The sequence below is a fragment of the Perissodus microlepis genome, chromosome 5 (assembly GCF_051167445.1).
Source record: "Perissodus microlepis isolate ML-2025 ecotype Zambia chromosome 5, ASM5116744v1, whole genome shotgun sequence".
NCBI lineage: Eukaryota > Metazoa > Chordata > Actinopteri > Cichliformes > Cichlidae > Perissodus > Perissodus microlepis.
Genome location: NC_140465.1, coordinates 35,552,351 through 35,568,871, shown reverse-complemented (window position 1 = coordinate 35,568,871; position 16,521 = coordinate 35,552,351). Strand labels below are relative to the sequence as shown.

Genomic DNA, 16,521 nt, shown 5'->3' with positions numbered 1-16,521 from the left:
AGGCTTTCCATACAAACCTAATCTAACAACAAACATCTATTTCATAAAGCAGGCAAGAAGAGTAACTTTGAGCAGCACTTACTATTAGACATGTTTTTCTTCTGAAACACATTTGATTGAAGGATTGTGTCTTATCCTTGGCTGCTGTACTCAGATGTTTAATCTCTAACCTTTGCTCTGACAGAGTGCTACTCTGGCTCTTTTTTAAATTATCCTGCTAAAGGTCGCTAATATAACAGCTAGCCGTTGGTTGGACAGACCTTTGCTCATCTGTAGTACCTTCCTGCATTGAGAATGTAAAGCCAACATGGCTACGGGACATTTTTTTAGCTGAAACTTGTAACACCTGGTAGTTGGTTCAGACTGGGGTTGGATCACATTCACACCATAAGTGAAGCGCCTCCTCCAAAGGGTCCTGGTGCAGGCTTTTGGGTCTCCCCCGATTACTGATTACTGTGTTCATATCTGCACACATCAACCACACCAAGGGGGAAAATGGACCAGAGTTCAATTTAAACAGACTAAACACAGCAGGTGGGAAAACACCCATAGTACTACTTAGTTTAAGTATCTTTGTGGCAACTTTTCTTTTCTTTTCTTTTTTTACTTTTAGATTTCTTCAAATTTTTTGAAAACAAAAATCTAAACTGCTGGCAGGCATTCTTTGAAACTAGATTGTGTGTCAATATTTTGTCCTATCAATACAAAGTGTTTCTTTCTGATCCAGCATCAAATTACAGGAATGTGTCCGTTGCAGCCAGACTCCACAGAGACAGCGTTTTATCAGAACATGTATGAAGACCATGACAGCATGCTGTACGGGGAATTTAACCGCATGTCTGCAGAGAAAGTGATTCAGTGTTTTCACCCATTCATCTCACAAATATCTGACAGAGCAAACTCACCTAATTGACCCTGCTGCCCACACAAGAAGCCTTACAGCTTGAGCTTTATTTGTGCCATTCACTGGTATATACAACTCAAAGCATGTTGTTCCACTTTAAGTCTGTTTACTCGCCTCTCGAGCACTTCTGTAACACGACTGACCTGCAGCCATGTTCAAAACTCTCAGGAACACCAGAGCTGCTGCTCCAGCTAAAGGCTGTGTTAAGACTCAAGGCAACCACAGACAGATAAACCACACCTGAAAAGCTCTCCTCCTAACAGGTTTGTTTGTCAGAGAGAAGAAGTCACAAACAACTAAGGATCTGGCTGAGATTAAGAAAAACATTTACCCGCATAGATCAGCGGTCCCCAACCTTTTTTGCGCCACGGACCGGTTTATGCCCGACAATATTTTCACGGACCGGCCTTTAAGGTGTCGCGGATAAATACAACAAAATAAAACGAGTACCGGTACCGAAAAAAAAGAAGATTTATTCATAACACACGTGAAAAGACCCAGGAAAACTGAGTTAACGATAAAAACGATAACAAAATAACGCTGAAAACCGATAAAAACCCTGAAAACCATACATTTCACACCTGAGCCTCAACTCTCGCGGCCCGGTACCAAACAACTCACGGACCGGGACCGGTCCGAGGCCCGGGGGTTGGGGACCGCTGGCATAGATCATTGGGGGAAAAAGATGTCAGTTTCCAAGTGAGAATAAAGATTTAGCTCTGGAGCGACGGATAAAGGTCAGGAGGTCTGAGTCCAGACTGACCCTGTAGCTACATCAGCCAAGAAGAGAAGTAGATGAAGTGATGCACTCATCATGCCCAGTTAGTGCCCGTTGTACAAGCCTGTGTGAGTGTTATGATGTGAGGTTGCTTCAGTTGGTCAAGTCCAGGTTCAGGATATCAGCTGACCACCTAAATGCACTCAGTTACAGCATTTTCTGCTGAACCCCTGAGAATCTGTGGGATGTGTTAGTGAAGACTTTTCATCGCGGTCAAACTCTCACATTTAAAATTTAAAAGTTCTGGACAGAAATGAATGTTATGACCTTCCATGAGCTTATTACACTATTACATTTATGCCGCAGCAAATGCTCAATGTCATCAAAGCTAAAGGCAGTCCAGTGAAGTGTGGCTTTTTACTCCAACGTAACATTTTGAACAGCAAGAATTGTTTTCTACCAGAACAAAACATGATTTTGTTCTGGTAGAGCCACAGATTTATTTTATCTTCTAGAAAAACTTCATCAGTTTCTGTAACATTCAGTCAGTGCTTGTTGCTGGCTCATGTTGAACGAGCAGCTTTCAATATAATACTGCGTTCATGCTGTTACCTGAGATCTTTGTGAGGTAATTTCTCTGCAAAATGAACGTGAGTCCGTAGAGATTATGTTTCACATGTATCTTTTTGAGGATATATCTATTTAAAAATAAAAACAGAATGCAAAGATTTGCAAATCTCCTAAACCTTTAATTTATTCACACAGCACACAGTGGTGGAGTTCTGGGAGAGGGATGTTGTCCCAAAATGATCTGCTCCACACTCCGGTTTGTCCCAGTCACACAAAAAGAAATTGGGAGACAGTTTTTGTTGTTTTTTTTTTACAAAGGTAAAACTCATATGTCAGCTTTTTATTTTATTTTGTGGAATGAATTAAGCAGAGTGTTGACTGTTTAATCTAACAGATTTTACTGGAGCTGCTTCCCTGAGCCTGTGATTCACACCAAGAGCTTTGTTTCCATCGCTCTCCCTCTTTAAAATCACCATGTCTGGCTCACACGCTAACAGGCTTGTAGCTTTTTAGCCTGTTGTGTGTTTGGTCCTGGTCTGTCCATTTCCCCTCCTTCTGTTTCATTCTCTCGGTCCATGAGAGGCTTTACTGTTTATCTGCTGCCTGCTCTGTGCTGCAGATAGGTGGCATGAAAGAGATCAGCTATTGCTTTGTTCTTTATTTTGTCTTAATGATGAGGTGGTGCCATAAATAAAACAAGTCGGCCTTCAGTTTGGATTTCAGGTGGATTTGAATGTCTCAGGAGGGAACTGTGAAAAACAAATCCCACATTTAGTGTCTGCTCTCTGTGTCGTTCAGTAATTTATTGATACGACCTTATTTCTTGTAATATCTCTGGCTGTGTTGTAATGCAGTAATGCACTGAGCAGCGATTTGTCACTTCTAAAATGTAAAGGTGATTTTCATTCGATCAGATCCCAGGACTGAATGTCTCATCATGGGGAGTTTGACTTCTGCTACTCCAACCAATACTAATGAACTTAAAATCAGTTTAGATTCATTTAAATATTAAAAAATAGTCTGATTTTTTTTTTTTAAACATATTTGTCTCACTTTATTTGACTTTCCCATCTCTGTCACAGTTTCCTCTTCTGTACTCGAGTTTCTCTTGCAGAAGAAAAGTTGATCTCTGATTTAATAACTGGTTAAACTGCACACAGATTTTTTCCTGCATTCCTCTTTTTATCTCTTCAGGTGCGCCGGAGTTAATCAAGCTGCTGTTTGTGTGAGAGGATGGGAAACTGAAATAAAGTACACTTTCTACCAGCATCATAGCTTTCATATACACCAGGATGTAATTGTTCTCAGCCAAGGTTGAAATGTGATGAGCTGCATTTTCTAACAAATATGAGTCACTGAGGCTCGCTGTTTTCATAACTGCAATTCAGTCAGACAACTCATGTTTGAAATGACTTATTACTGTAGCAGAATACGTTTACTTTGGCATCTATAAGCTCTCAGCCTGTCACATCCTACAAACACGTCGTATAGAAATTCGGGAGTGATGAGTAAATAATCCTGTACAGGTGGATGTTGGGATGGTGGAGGGAATGAAACGGCAGCAGCAGCACTCCTGCCGCTTTAATAGACCACCAAATTGGAAGAGAGAGTGTGTGTGTGTGTGTGTGAGAGAGAGAGAGAGAGCAGCAGTGCAGCTCGAGCTGACTGCAGTCTGTAGCTTCTGAGTTTTGCTTCATTTCAATAACATCCATTTCTTTTTCTTGTGTGACTCACTGGTGGCATGAAGCTCACTGCTTGCTAAATAGTGGTAAATGTGATGTTTTAGATATTGGGAAAAATATCTTCAAAGTATTTTACAGAGAAACTTCACTGAACTAATCAGAATGAACATTTTAGGAGCATTGATGCTAATGAGTCATTTCACTCATTCTTACTAATGATAAGCAGAGCCAAAAAGTGAGATTTCCATGAGGGCGTGTCATAAATTAACAGTTATGTGTTCCACATATAACATATAGTATGTTATATCTATATAATCCTTCCTTATGGCAGACCAGTCTAGAGTGGGCCGTTGTGTGGTGCTTGATATACGACCGGGCACTGCGCTGTATTTCTGTGATGTCAGTCCCATGATGCTCCCCAGCAGCTGATAAATGAAGCAGAAGGACCATCTTCTCTCTGCTGCAGATCTGGCTGTTAAACCACAGAGGGAGGTTTTAAAATCTCAGGTTTTCTTCACAGTGACTGTGTCGCAGTGCTCCGAGGATCCTATCGGTTTGTGGTTCCCCTTAAATAAGTCATACGTAGGGTAAGTTTTAAAAAGCTGTTCTTTAAAAAGCACCTCAGGTCCACATTAAATGTTATGGTTGAATCTGTGAAATAAGCCAGAGTGCCAGTAAAAATCAGATCTTGTTGAGAGGTCGCATCTCCAGGGAAGCTTTGCCTTGACTTGCCGAGGACCAGTTTGGCTGTGGGCGATGCACCAACATTCAAATCTGTGGGTTGCAGCAAGGGCAATAGGATTCAGCACAGCAGGCATAATAAGAAAGAAAAAGTTGAAGCTCAGGCTTCCTCATGCAAATATCAGTGATCTAGGGAGGCCTGCAGTAGAGCGCTGCTTATCAAAGACAGCTCGTCTCCAACCTGCATCTTTACACCGACTCTTAGTTTGGCTGCCACTGAAGCCAGGAAGAGCAAAATGGAATAAAACAGACGTGTCAGGATCCAGAACCCTGTTCTTTTAAATATTTGTTCATGTTTTTACTCAAACTCTGATGAATCGGAAGCTCTGAAATCCAGACTGTTTTCCTCAGGAGCAAAGCAACAGGAAGCAGAAACCGCTGCTCCTGTAACAGTATTTGATTTGACCCGTCATTCATGTCACATAGCTAATCTGCAGACATGGTAGGTTAGCTGAACGGCTAACAGATTAGCTGATGCAAGCTGCTTTGCAGCCCACCTCCACCACAGCTCCTTCCTTTCTTGCTGGGCGTAGTCATAGCTGATGGCTGCTCCATCCTGCACGGGGCCCATGCTGCTGCTTTCCCACAACAGAACCAAACTACCAGATGTTTCTGTTAACTGACGTGTGAATGCACTGCTAATGTTAAACAGCAGACATACTGCAGATGCATACGTTTGCCATATATGCATGTTTTTTAGTTATCACACATCCAAAATGCTGCAGCAGACTACTCGCAGCCTTACGCACATATTTGTTTATTACTTGCAACTAAACTAAGTGAAACGCGTAATATTCAGAGGCGCTGCCTTTAGCATGTTTGCAGCTTTTATAGCGTACAGACTCCTTCAGTCAGTCAGAGTAGAAATGGGTGTCAGGCTTAGTTAAACCTGAACCTCTGGCCTCTGGTTATGTCATCCTTGTGGTAGAAGAGTAGGTAGCTGGAGAAGAAGAAGTGATGGCACATTTGAGCAAACACTAGAAGTGAGAGAAAACATCCAGAGACAGCCTGTGGGCAGTCTAAGCAAGAAAGTTGGATTTTATATAACCTCAGTGTGGACAACTCCACACACATAAGTTAAAGATGATGGCTGTGCTGCGATTTAAGAGTAATTCGCTTTTTCTTACTTTTCTCTCTCACACACTGCTTCAGTCTGAGTGCAGCAGCTCAGACAGAAGCAGTGAAGAGCAAGGCCTCCCACTGTGATACAGTACTGTCCAAAGATTGTTCTGGGTGCTGGAAACAAATAAAAAGTTATTAAATGTGAGGAAGTTGCTACAATGGCAACATTTAGATGAGCTGAAGCCTGATGGTCACTGCTGTGAGTCTGAGCGATGTCAGACACTCAGGCAGTGATTGTATCAAAACAATAAAACCCATCAACTAAGAAGTATTTGAATATTTCTGTACATGTCTACTGAGAAACAGAAGCAGTTACAACGTTGCAGTTGTTGCCATCTGAGGTGCCGATTAGTTTGACTAAAAAACTGTCCGATGCACCTGAACAAGCCCCGCCCTTCAACCCAAAGCATCCACTCCCACCATCCCACTGCCAGACACTACAGATAGGTTTACAGATTTTTGGGTGACACAATAGTGACTTGCACTGGAATTTGGCTGATAGTTTGTCTGCTCTGATTGTAGTTAAACGCTACCAGTAGTAAAAGCTTTGGTTGTGTTAACAGTGTATGGAAAGTGTGTGGAAATTCATTATGTGTGAGTTTAGTGCAAATCTGTGTGACACGAGCTCAAAGAGCCAACGTGTGATTGAGCCCACTCGCGTGCATTCCCATCTTTGCGTGCCTTGTTGTGCTGTGTGATGGTTTCTGTGTGTGTGCACCATCTCGTGTGTTTTCGCTCTCTCTCCCAGCAGAGAGGCATCAGCCCAATCCTGTTAGTTCCACTCTAATCACCTGGTTTCTCCACAACGGGCTTGCTGGTTGAAACGAATCGCTGTGTCTCCCGGAGGAAATGCCTTCCTGCTCAGAGTCTGCTCTAATCCAGCTGCACTGTAAAAACTTCACATGCTGAGGTTCATCAGCGTTCAGATTACCGCAGCCGTCGGGGCCACAGAGAGGGCAGCTCGCACTCAGTGAAAGCACCGTTTCTCAAAGCTCTGATCTGAGAGCTGCTGTGGCTCGCTCTTTGTAAAAAATGTCTGATTTTCTTTTATTTGTTGGCAACAGAGAAGGGCAGTAACGCGTTACTTGTAACGCATTACTGTAATCTGATTACTTTTTTCAAGTAACGAGTAAAGTAAGGGATTACTATCGCAAAAATGGTAATTAGATTACCGTTACTTTCCCGTAGGAACGCTGCGTTACTGCGTTACTAAAACCGTGATTTTTTTTTTGCGAGAATGTCTCATGACAGTGACGTAAGCTAGTGCGACGTTCGTGGCAACAGCTGTGTGCAGATCAACAATGGATCATATATCGAGTGCGGGAGAGAGTATGAGCGTGCAGCGTTTAAAGCGTGGAAGTACTGACCTTACTTTAAGTTTGATTCCATAAAAAGTGACAAAAACATTAGCGTCCGTTGAGCGTGGGAAGAAAACTTCTTTTTACAGGAAAAAAACCCTAAACTCGCGGATTCTTCCACTGACCGCTGCGGCACACCTGCACCAGGGTAAACCTCCGCCTGCCCCACTCCTGCTTTACAGGTGAAAATAGAGCAACAGGACCGCTAGTCTTTGACTTTATTTATTTTCTGCTGTGTTTTACTTGCATCTATTTGAAAGACTGAGTGTAAACACAAAAAATATTTTATTTTATGTTCTGGAATGTGCAGAAAATAGGTTTAAATGTTAAACTAATTTCTTCCAGTCAGAGAATGTTGCATATAATTTAAATTTTACTTGATGCATAAAGTTAAAAGATTAAAACTAATAAAACAAGTTTTAAAAAGAGACTTTTCCATTTGATTACATTTTGTATGATGGATTATGCAGAAAAAGTAGAATTGGGCTGAAAGATCTATCACTTTATCACCTATTCAGGTTGTAGATCGTGTTTTTAAAAAGTAACTAAGTAACTAAGTAATTAATTACTTTTGAAAATAAGTAATCAGTAAAGTAACGGGATTACTTTTTTTGGGGAAGTAATCAGTAATTAGTTACTGATTACTTTTTTCAAGTAACTTGACCAACACTGGTTGGCAATATGTTTAAATCTGCAGTATTTTAATCTAACAGAGATGTTGTTGGGAATTTAGTCTTTCTGTTGCTAAATTATTACAGTTTGGTTTATATGTTTTTGGACAATGACACTTTTTTTCCTCACTTTGCCTCTGAACACCACTGCAGGGGATTTCAGTCCAAATTCAGTCCCAACTTTCAGCTTTAATTCAAAGAGGGTTACAAAAGTACTGAATTCACCATTTAGGAATTACTGTACCGTGAGTCCCTCACGCTCAGGACTCATTGATATGTGTGTGTGTGTGTGCGTGATTAAAAACAGCTCAGTTTGACTCTCTGCTCTCATGTTCTGCCCTCTGCTGCTCTCTGCAACAATCCAAAACGTGTCATTTGTCAATGAGGACAGTCGCGGTCATTGTACTCTCTCATCTTCAAAATGTTGGTGAGCTTTGAGCTTGTTTGGTTCGTCAGCATCCACTTCAAAGAGTGACAGCACTCTGTGTGCCAGACAAACATTTTAAATAAATCATATACACATATATTTATAATATTCTTTAAGAAGTCTGAGCTGTGCTTGATATCTCCGATGCTTCTATACTCTGCTTTCAAGACACACAGTTTAAAATAAATACATTTATGCATTTTTAATGCAGACAGCATTTTGACTTCTTTGGTTTTACTCAGATTATCTCTTCAGTATGTGCAAGATTAAATATGATTCATAATTTGGAGATTTTTCAGTCAGCCGGTAGTTATTAGCATCAGTGCTCATCACAGTAAAAGTCACGGAAAGTGAAAAAGGATCCATAATATTAAAAACAAGAACTTAAATGTAATTCAGCCACACTTCAGTTCAGATAAGATTCAAACATTAAGCAAAAGGAACAGAAAACAGAAAATCTAAACAGACTGCTCAGTCCATCAGAGGCATGATGGGAAACAGAGGCCGTCACTGCAGCCTGCACTTATTACACTACAGGACTGCTGAGTGAACCTGATGCAGTGTGTAACGTCTCACATGTCACATGATCTTTTTTTCATACCAAACATGTAAAATATCACCGGGAGGTTCTGTCAGTGTGGAAAAATGAAGTGACACTGCTGTCTTTAATATTTCTGTGATCTTTACACCACAGTGTTTTACACTGTATGCAGCAGGTGGGAACTCTGTGGATTTAACTGACCTTTAATCTTTAGAGCTTTAGGCCAGAGTTACTGAGAAGCTGTAGGATAAAAAACAGAGAGAAGAGGGAGATGCAGAGCTCCTCGCTGCAGCCGAAATCAGCAGACATAAAAGGATTCTCAGTGCAGGGAGATTACACCTGGCACAGTCCAAGTATATATGCTCCTTCACTGTCTGGAGCTGCTGCTGGTCTCTGCTTGTAATTTAGAGAGAAACAGTCAGAGTCATCTTTCAAGTGAACGAGAAACTGTGTCTGTGAACTCAGGACACATCTTTGTCCAGATGTTGACATTTGACCTGGTTTAAAAACCAAAGAATCTCAGGCTGATGCTCACATTCATATTCAGTTACTCCTTTCAGCTTAATAAATTATTAAATTGACCTAAATTAAACAGTTTTTAAGGTCATCAAACTTTCACTATTGGGAAAGTTTCATTGTGATGCTTTTAAATCGAGGGAAGAAGATTAAACATTAAATATCAGTGAAACACGTTGCACATCTTGCTCTCTCGTTCCTGCCACATGCATGATCATTTTCTGTCCTTTGTATCTCTAATAACTCTGAGCAAAGATGATGGCATGATTGTTTCTCTCTGAGAGAGCAAAGTCGTTGCACGCAGCGAGTCCTGAAAGTTTAAGGGTTCGGCTTTGTTGAAGCTTCATTCTCACGTGTTAAGTTCAAGAGTGCAGCGCACGAGTGAACGAGGCTTCAGAAACGCACTGAAGACTGAACACACAGGCTGGCCCAGCACATCGTCCTCAACTACATCAGTTAGCATGGTTCAGCGGGAGAAGCAGGAACAAGGAAGTGAACAGTCTTCAGTTTTTTTATTAAATAGAAGTTGAAGCCAAAAATCCAGAAAAAAAGCTATTAAATGCATTTTTTAAAAACAGCACCACAGCATGATGTGGACTCCAAAACCGTTACGACAGGCGCAGAGATGCAGCACCGACAACAGCTCCGCCACCAGGAAAACGCTGCTTTGGGAATTTATGCGCCTCGGAGCTGATCCCAGAGGCAGAGGGTGCCAGCTTTATTCGGCTTGTACGATTGGTACAAAATTAAGTCATAAATGTTGATGGAGCTGTTTTTATGACTGCACCAGTGCGAGCTGTTTCTGCTTTAATTCCTCTGTATCTCACTTCATACCATAAAATGTGACACGGCAGCATTCGCTCTTATGAGAACAAACATAAAATTCCACTTTTCCTAAAATGAAATTTGCAAAGGAGGCAATGACACACAGGATTATCCGCCGTAAAAGTCCATCGTTTCACTAGCTGGGACCACATCCTCGGTAACGATGGGCGATGAGGGACGAGGAAGTGTGAAATGGTGCTGCGGTTTGGGGAAGCTCCCGGGCCGGGCAGATCCTCATGTACTAACGAGAAATGAATGAAGGAAAGGAAGAGAGGAGAAGAGGAGAAGAGAGGGAAAATGGGGGGGAGGGTGAGGCATGAAAATGAGAACAGCAGGTATTGGTGAAGGGGGGCTTTTATAGCTTGAGGCCGGCGGGGGCGTGAAGGAGGAGTGGTCCCGCTCCTGAAATTCAGATGATATCTCCACACAGTGACGTCTGCCGGTGTGTGATTTCATAAAGGTTAAATGCAGTAAATGACTGTGCCAACGTGGCAAACTGCTTCTTACAACATATACTCATATTTAGATTTAGCTGCAAAGATCTAATGAAGTGAGAGAAAAATATAAAGCAGCTGCACGATTTCTAGATCGATCCGTTTACTGATGTTCGAGCTAGAACTGCTGTATTTCTGATGCAGTTTTAAATCCTGGCTGCTGTGAAGGGATTCACTTAAAATGCATTATTTACTTTTTAGTTTAGCAGGTTGACTCGCCCGCGTAGTCTCAGATGGATTTTTCCACCAAAATACCAACAGCCTCTTCATTTGAACCAACCTTCCACCTGTTTGGACTTCTCCTCCCAGCGCTGCACCCTGCCCTTCGTGCTGGGCACCAAAATACCACGCAGATGCTTAAGGCGGATTTCAAGGTCAGGAAAATATCAAACGGTCAGAGCTGTCTTTGCCGGCTCGCTGCACTGCAACAAAAACGGGCCCTGAAGCTGCAGCACCAACAACACAACACACTCTCTGTGGAAGCCTGTGTTTATCTGTGAGCGTGTAATCATCCAGTCGACAAACGTAAGACGAACCTGGTGTTATCCAATGACGATATCACAGGAGAGATGTAAAGTGTGAATAAATGAGCGCTCGGGCTGAGGGCGAGGCGAGCTGTTCCTCTTTCGTTACAGATGTGATGTTTTCTAATCAGCTTTGGTTTGTAGTTGATTGATCACACTGGGCCAGTTAATGTAATTTGCCCAGTGAATAGAAACTCGCCTTGAAGAGCTCGTCTGAGTCAGAGTGGGCCGAGAGGCTGATGAGCCGCAGCTACGGAAACGAAACATTGCCTGGAGATGTTTCAGTCAAAACACAGCAACTCCAACTGAAATGTGATGAAAAGCAGCAGGAAGGTGGAAAACTGATGTGTTTGTTTACTGTCACTCAGACCTTGTGCTTCTTTTGGACCTTGCTGTCAGGTCACATAAACGCCAAGTAGAACTAGATGCGACCGTCTTCCTAAAATATCAACCGTGAGTCGGAATTTGAATTCAATCAGGACGACCTGCACTGTTTAAACAGTCTTACATAAAGAGAGAGAGAGCGAGAGACTCTCACCTTCCTGAAGCTCGTCGCACCGACTCGCTGCAGTGGAAATCTCTCCTCCTCAGAATATTTAGAAAGACATTCATTGTTCAAGAATCAAGTAACAACAATGGCGGTAAATGTACAGTTCTGCAATTGTGATGTAATCACTGTTATTTTATCATCTGAGCCTATCAGAGCTGCTGTGTGAAATTATAGACCAGAGTGCTTTATGATGCTGCACGGAGCTCAGTGTGGGAATTGCATCATCCTCCTTTTTTTTCTCTTTTCCTCTTGAAACAGGGATCACGAAAAGGGGCCTGATGCAACACAGGGGCTCATAATACGACTGAATATATGGGTGTGTTAGGGTTAAGTTTAGAAGATAAACTCGCTCAGGACAACAGAGGAACGGCACAGCAGGCTGAAAGAGGAGGCAGGAGAGTGAATCACAGCTGCAGAGTCTTTTCTAGCTTTCAGATTGTTGCAGAAATGACTGGAAGACAATGAAACGCGGATTATCCGAAGCTCATCGGCAGGTGCGATAAGAATGAAACAAAAGAGACTGTAATTGGTGTACAGCAGCAGAGCAGTGAGCTGGAAACAAAAGACAGAGAGTGTGTACTGTATGATGGCACGAAAAGAACGAGGAAGAGAAAAATGTCCAAGAGAGCAAAAGACCGGCTGAGCTGAGCTGAAACAAAAAGGATCTTAAAAGTATTTTAACCGTGTAAAAACATTTCCTGTGTAACTGATGATCCAGGAGCATCGTCTCACCCACTGATGCTAAGAGGTCGTGTTGACATGAGTGTGCTAAATGAGCTAAAAAGTTGAAACCGGTACATTAAGAATGCTACAGAGTGCTAATGTTTTCAGCTCCGACATGAACTTTTGCAGCGCTTCATAGCGGCGCGCTCGGCTGACTGTGGTGCAAGTTCACAGGTGCTTCAAACTCAATATGTCGACTTTTAAAGTGTTTTATTAATATATGTTCACCACCCACTGCTCAGTTTGCACGGAGCAGTAAGGACTTTCTTTCGCTTCATGCTGCACTCATTCCTTTCACACTGAGTGCTTCAACCGCTGAACTACGAGTGTCTTCACGAGTGTCTCTCGCATGTAGCTCTGACTTGTAGAAGCTCTTTCAGTGGGTGTTGTGTGCAGACTCTCAGATATCTGAGCTCATTTCAGGCTCTGTGGCTTCTTAAACCCATCAACACTGAGAGTAAATGTAACCTGATTAATGTGGAATATTTCAGCCTTCCTTTTAGTTACACTGAGTAAAGTTTATATATTTTGGAAATATTTTAATTTAGTATCAAGAGCTTTTTGACATGGAGCGCTAAAGCTTGGCATGTTTGTAAGAAAGAATATATATAAATATAACCTTAATAACCTAAACAGCATCGCCTTATATTATCATGTTGTTCTTATATATCTCTGTGCTAGGACACAAACAGGGTCTGCAGTTTTCTTTGGTAGATATTTTGGGACCTTTGGTCTAACCGATGAAGCGCATTTTAATCACATTACAGTTATGTGCAAATTGATGACATCATCATAATCAGACAGACCTACAGAAAGTCTGAAAAAATAAAAAACTGAAAAAAGAAACCTCATAAAAACAGTTATGAGGTTTGCTGGTAAAAACACCTGAAACTGTGAATGTCAAACAGCTGTGAAGGCTGAAGTTTAGCTTCAGATAAACTTCAGCTGAGCCGGGCTGCTGCGTCAGCCTCAGGTGACGAGGAAGAGGCCCGACATGTCTGCCACCTCAGGATCAACCCTGAAAAAAAACCAGTCAAAATTAAACTGTAACAATTTAACAGTCAGTAAAGTTTGTTCTCCGTGGTGTCGTAAAGTTACAATTTTGAAGTGTCGGGAAGGACGAGCTTTACTTGTTTATGTCATGGCGGGAAACACAGATGTATTTATGGAACAGACCCAAACGCAGAGACAGGAGAAACGGACAAAGGTTTAACAATAAGTGAACCTTTATTGTGGCTGATACAAAAAACTGAAGAACAAGGTGAAGTGAAACAAGGGCGAAACTAAACTGAAACCTAAACTGGGTAAAACTCTGACTATGAAGACAGTTATAACCCTGTACGACCACAACAGACGACCCGACCAGGAACAGAAGGACACAGAGGACTCAAATACACAGGAGGGGAATGAGGGAAGTGGAAACACCTGGAGACACAAATGAACGTGACGCCACAGGAGCGACGGAGACGCGAGCTGTGCGATTCTAATCTCACATAAAATGTTAGAGACTGTGTGAGAGTCACAGAGTTATGATGACACAACAGACTGACCATGACTAAGATTACAACTACAATACAGAAAGTCTGTGATAGTTAGGGCTGCCACAAACGATTATTTTGATAGTCGACTAGTCACCGATTATTTTTGCGATTAGTCGACTAATCAGATCATCATCAACTGGACGTAAAACGTACAGCTTATTGCACCAGCAGCATCTGCTCTTATGTAACTATCATTAGCTTACAGCTTTAAGTGTTTAAGGTATGTGCTAACTAAAAATAAAGACAAGATGATAGTTTATTAAATTTTAATGACATTTGCAGATTGTTTCGCTGAAGTTTAATAAACTCCTTGCTATCTAAAATATAACAGGACACGGAGTAAATTCTGAGCATCTCACACTTCTGATAATCAGCTGTCTGCTTGACGTTTATTCAGCTGTGTAAAAACTATAACTTTAATCTCAGCCAAACCGATTTACTCAGGAACAAATAAAATACTGAAAAAAGCCAAACAATAACATTTTAAGTTATCTAAGTGACTTATATATATTTAACCTGAGTAGCGAAAGACGGCAGTGGGTTTGAAAACGATTTGCCGGGAGTCCGGTGCTCTCACGGCTCTAGTGAGCCTTGCCCCCGGCTAGCTATCGAGCTAGTGGGTAACAGATGTCTCCGAAAACGTCGGAGCGCTTTTGAAAATATGTGGTGTCTTGATAAACTGAGCAGATATTTGAGGTTTACACAGCTACATTCTCGCCTGAAAATATGTTAAACGTTTATTTTGTGACCCAGAAATAATAATAAGAGTAATATTAAAACTAACTAGCTGCCGCCATTGTTGGAAACTGAGCTGGGCTGCGCTATGAATTCTGGGACACTGCTTCTTCTTCTTCTTCTTCGGGGTTTAACGGCAGCTGGCATCCTTGTACATGCAGTGCTGCCATCTTCTGTTTCAGTCCGTTATTACACTCTTAAATCCTGCTACTCATTCCTGCGTCTTTTGTGATCTTACAAAGCTTCAAACGACGCGTCGACTATTAAATCAGTCGTCGACGATTTTGATAGTCGACGTAATCGTGACTAGTTGACTAATCGTGGCAGCCCTAGTGATAGTCAGTACATTACAAGTTAATTATCTTTGATTTATACAAATATCTGATTAAAACATACAGAAAAAAGCCGAGAGCAGCTCTCCATGCTGTCCTCCATTTTCCTCCTACAGGTTTTACTTGTGTTTGATTTAAGAAGGACCAACATTAAGAGTGTTAAGGCAGCGACGTTAGTGAATGAAACTGGTGATTCATCAGTTTCTAACAGCTTGACTGCAGCGTAGACACCAATATAGTGTGTTTCCATACTGCTGCGTCTCCACCTTCAGAGGTGAGCTGACCCTGAATGATCTTCACCTCTGACAGCTCCTTTGACATAAATTGAAATTCCATTTATAAAGTCTGATTGTAGTAAAGAGGTGTTGAACAGTTCGTCTGTTCCTCAGATTGTCTCAGTATATTTTCACTCAATTTTCCTTAATGCGGACGCCACAAAGTAATCTCATCTCAGGCAGAGATGATATGTCAGCATCTTTTTTGGGTGGGAAGCGAGGAAGAGGAGAGGGAGCTGCCTGCTTCCACACCTGCAGAATTAAAACATTTATGACTCAGAGCGCTTTCACCGCTGGTCAGCAGCACAGTTACAAAGACCATCAATTATTTAGCAGTCTAACAAAGAAGAGAGCTGCAGAGGAGAGTCTGGTGGGATAATGTTAGGCCCAGACTGTTTTATTAAGAGCAAACATCAGCAGAGGTCACTGCTGGGTACGGTCCGGGAGTTTGTACAAGTCTGTGCATTTCCTCCAACTCTTTTCTGCCTATGGATGTGTTAGTTTGGTGTAAAGTTGCTCATCTTTTGAGAAGCAACCTTTGATTAAAAGTTTTACAAGTCTGCTGTTTGTTGTTAGAAGTTTGCACCCCAAGGAGAATGAATATGAGACTTTTCTTTGTGTGCTCTTTAAAGTTTGCACAGAAATATGGAAACAGAGCAGAAGTTTCTGGCACAACCAAGAGAATAAGGTCAGAAACATCTTTCGGTCTTTGTTGTTTTCTTGTTTTGTCCTGGACAGCATCCGGACAAAAGACGTACAGGTTTCGAGCTTCCATGATCCCAACTGTCTTGCAACTCTTCTGCAGCCTTTCTGAAGGTCTTGCAACGTTTTTCTTTGGACGTTGGCTGTTTTTCACTCATTTGCTTGTACCTGATCATTTTCAGAGGGATGCTTGTTTGAGTTTGTTCAGCCTCATCACCGAACCAATGATGTGTCTACACATAACAGGCAGTTTTAAATTGTATCTTTAGGCACGTTGTTACCATCAGTCTGTCACAAAAACATCATTTGTTCTAATTTCTTTGTTTGAATCTGTTAAAAATACTAAAGATTACACAGTTTGACATAAAATAATGTTTTTGCACTAACCAGGTGATTCCCAAAGAGCTGTTAGTTAACTGGGCACATCTCTGCATGCTGTGCAGCGACTGCTTAAAACAATCTGAGGAAACTGGACAAGTGGTGGCATGTCAGGCCTAAAAACAGGACCTGAGACATACATCTGGACCTTCAGCTGATCCCTCTGCTGTTCACTCAAAAGAAGTGGTCTCA

The 16,521-nt window shown here is 41.8% G+C and overlaps 2 protein-coding genes across 7 annotated transcripts in view; one reads left to right on the top strand and one right to left on the bottom strand.

Annotated features, from left to right (window-relative positions):
• Nucleotides 1-16,521, bottom strand: part of LOC146387779 (butyrophilin-like protein 1) — a 413,480-nt gene that overhangs the window by 84,042 nt on the left and 312,917 nt on the right. The window lies entirely within an intron of this gene.
• LOC146387789 (dedicator of cytokinesis protein 3-like) overlaps nucleotides 1-16,521 on the top strand; it is a 241,037-nt gene that overhangs the window by 95,569 nt on the left and 128,947 nt on the right. The gene's annotated exons all lie outside the window — the stretch shown is intronic.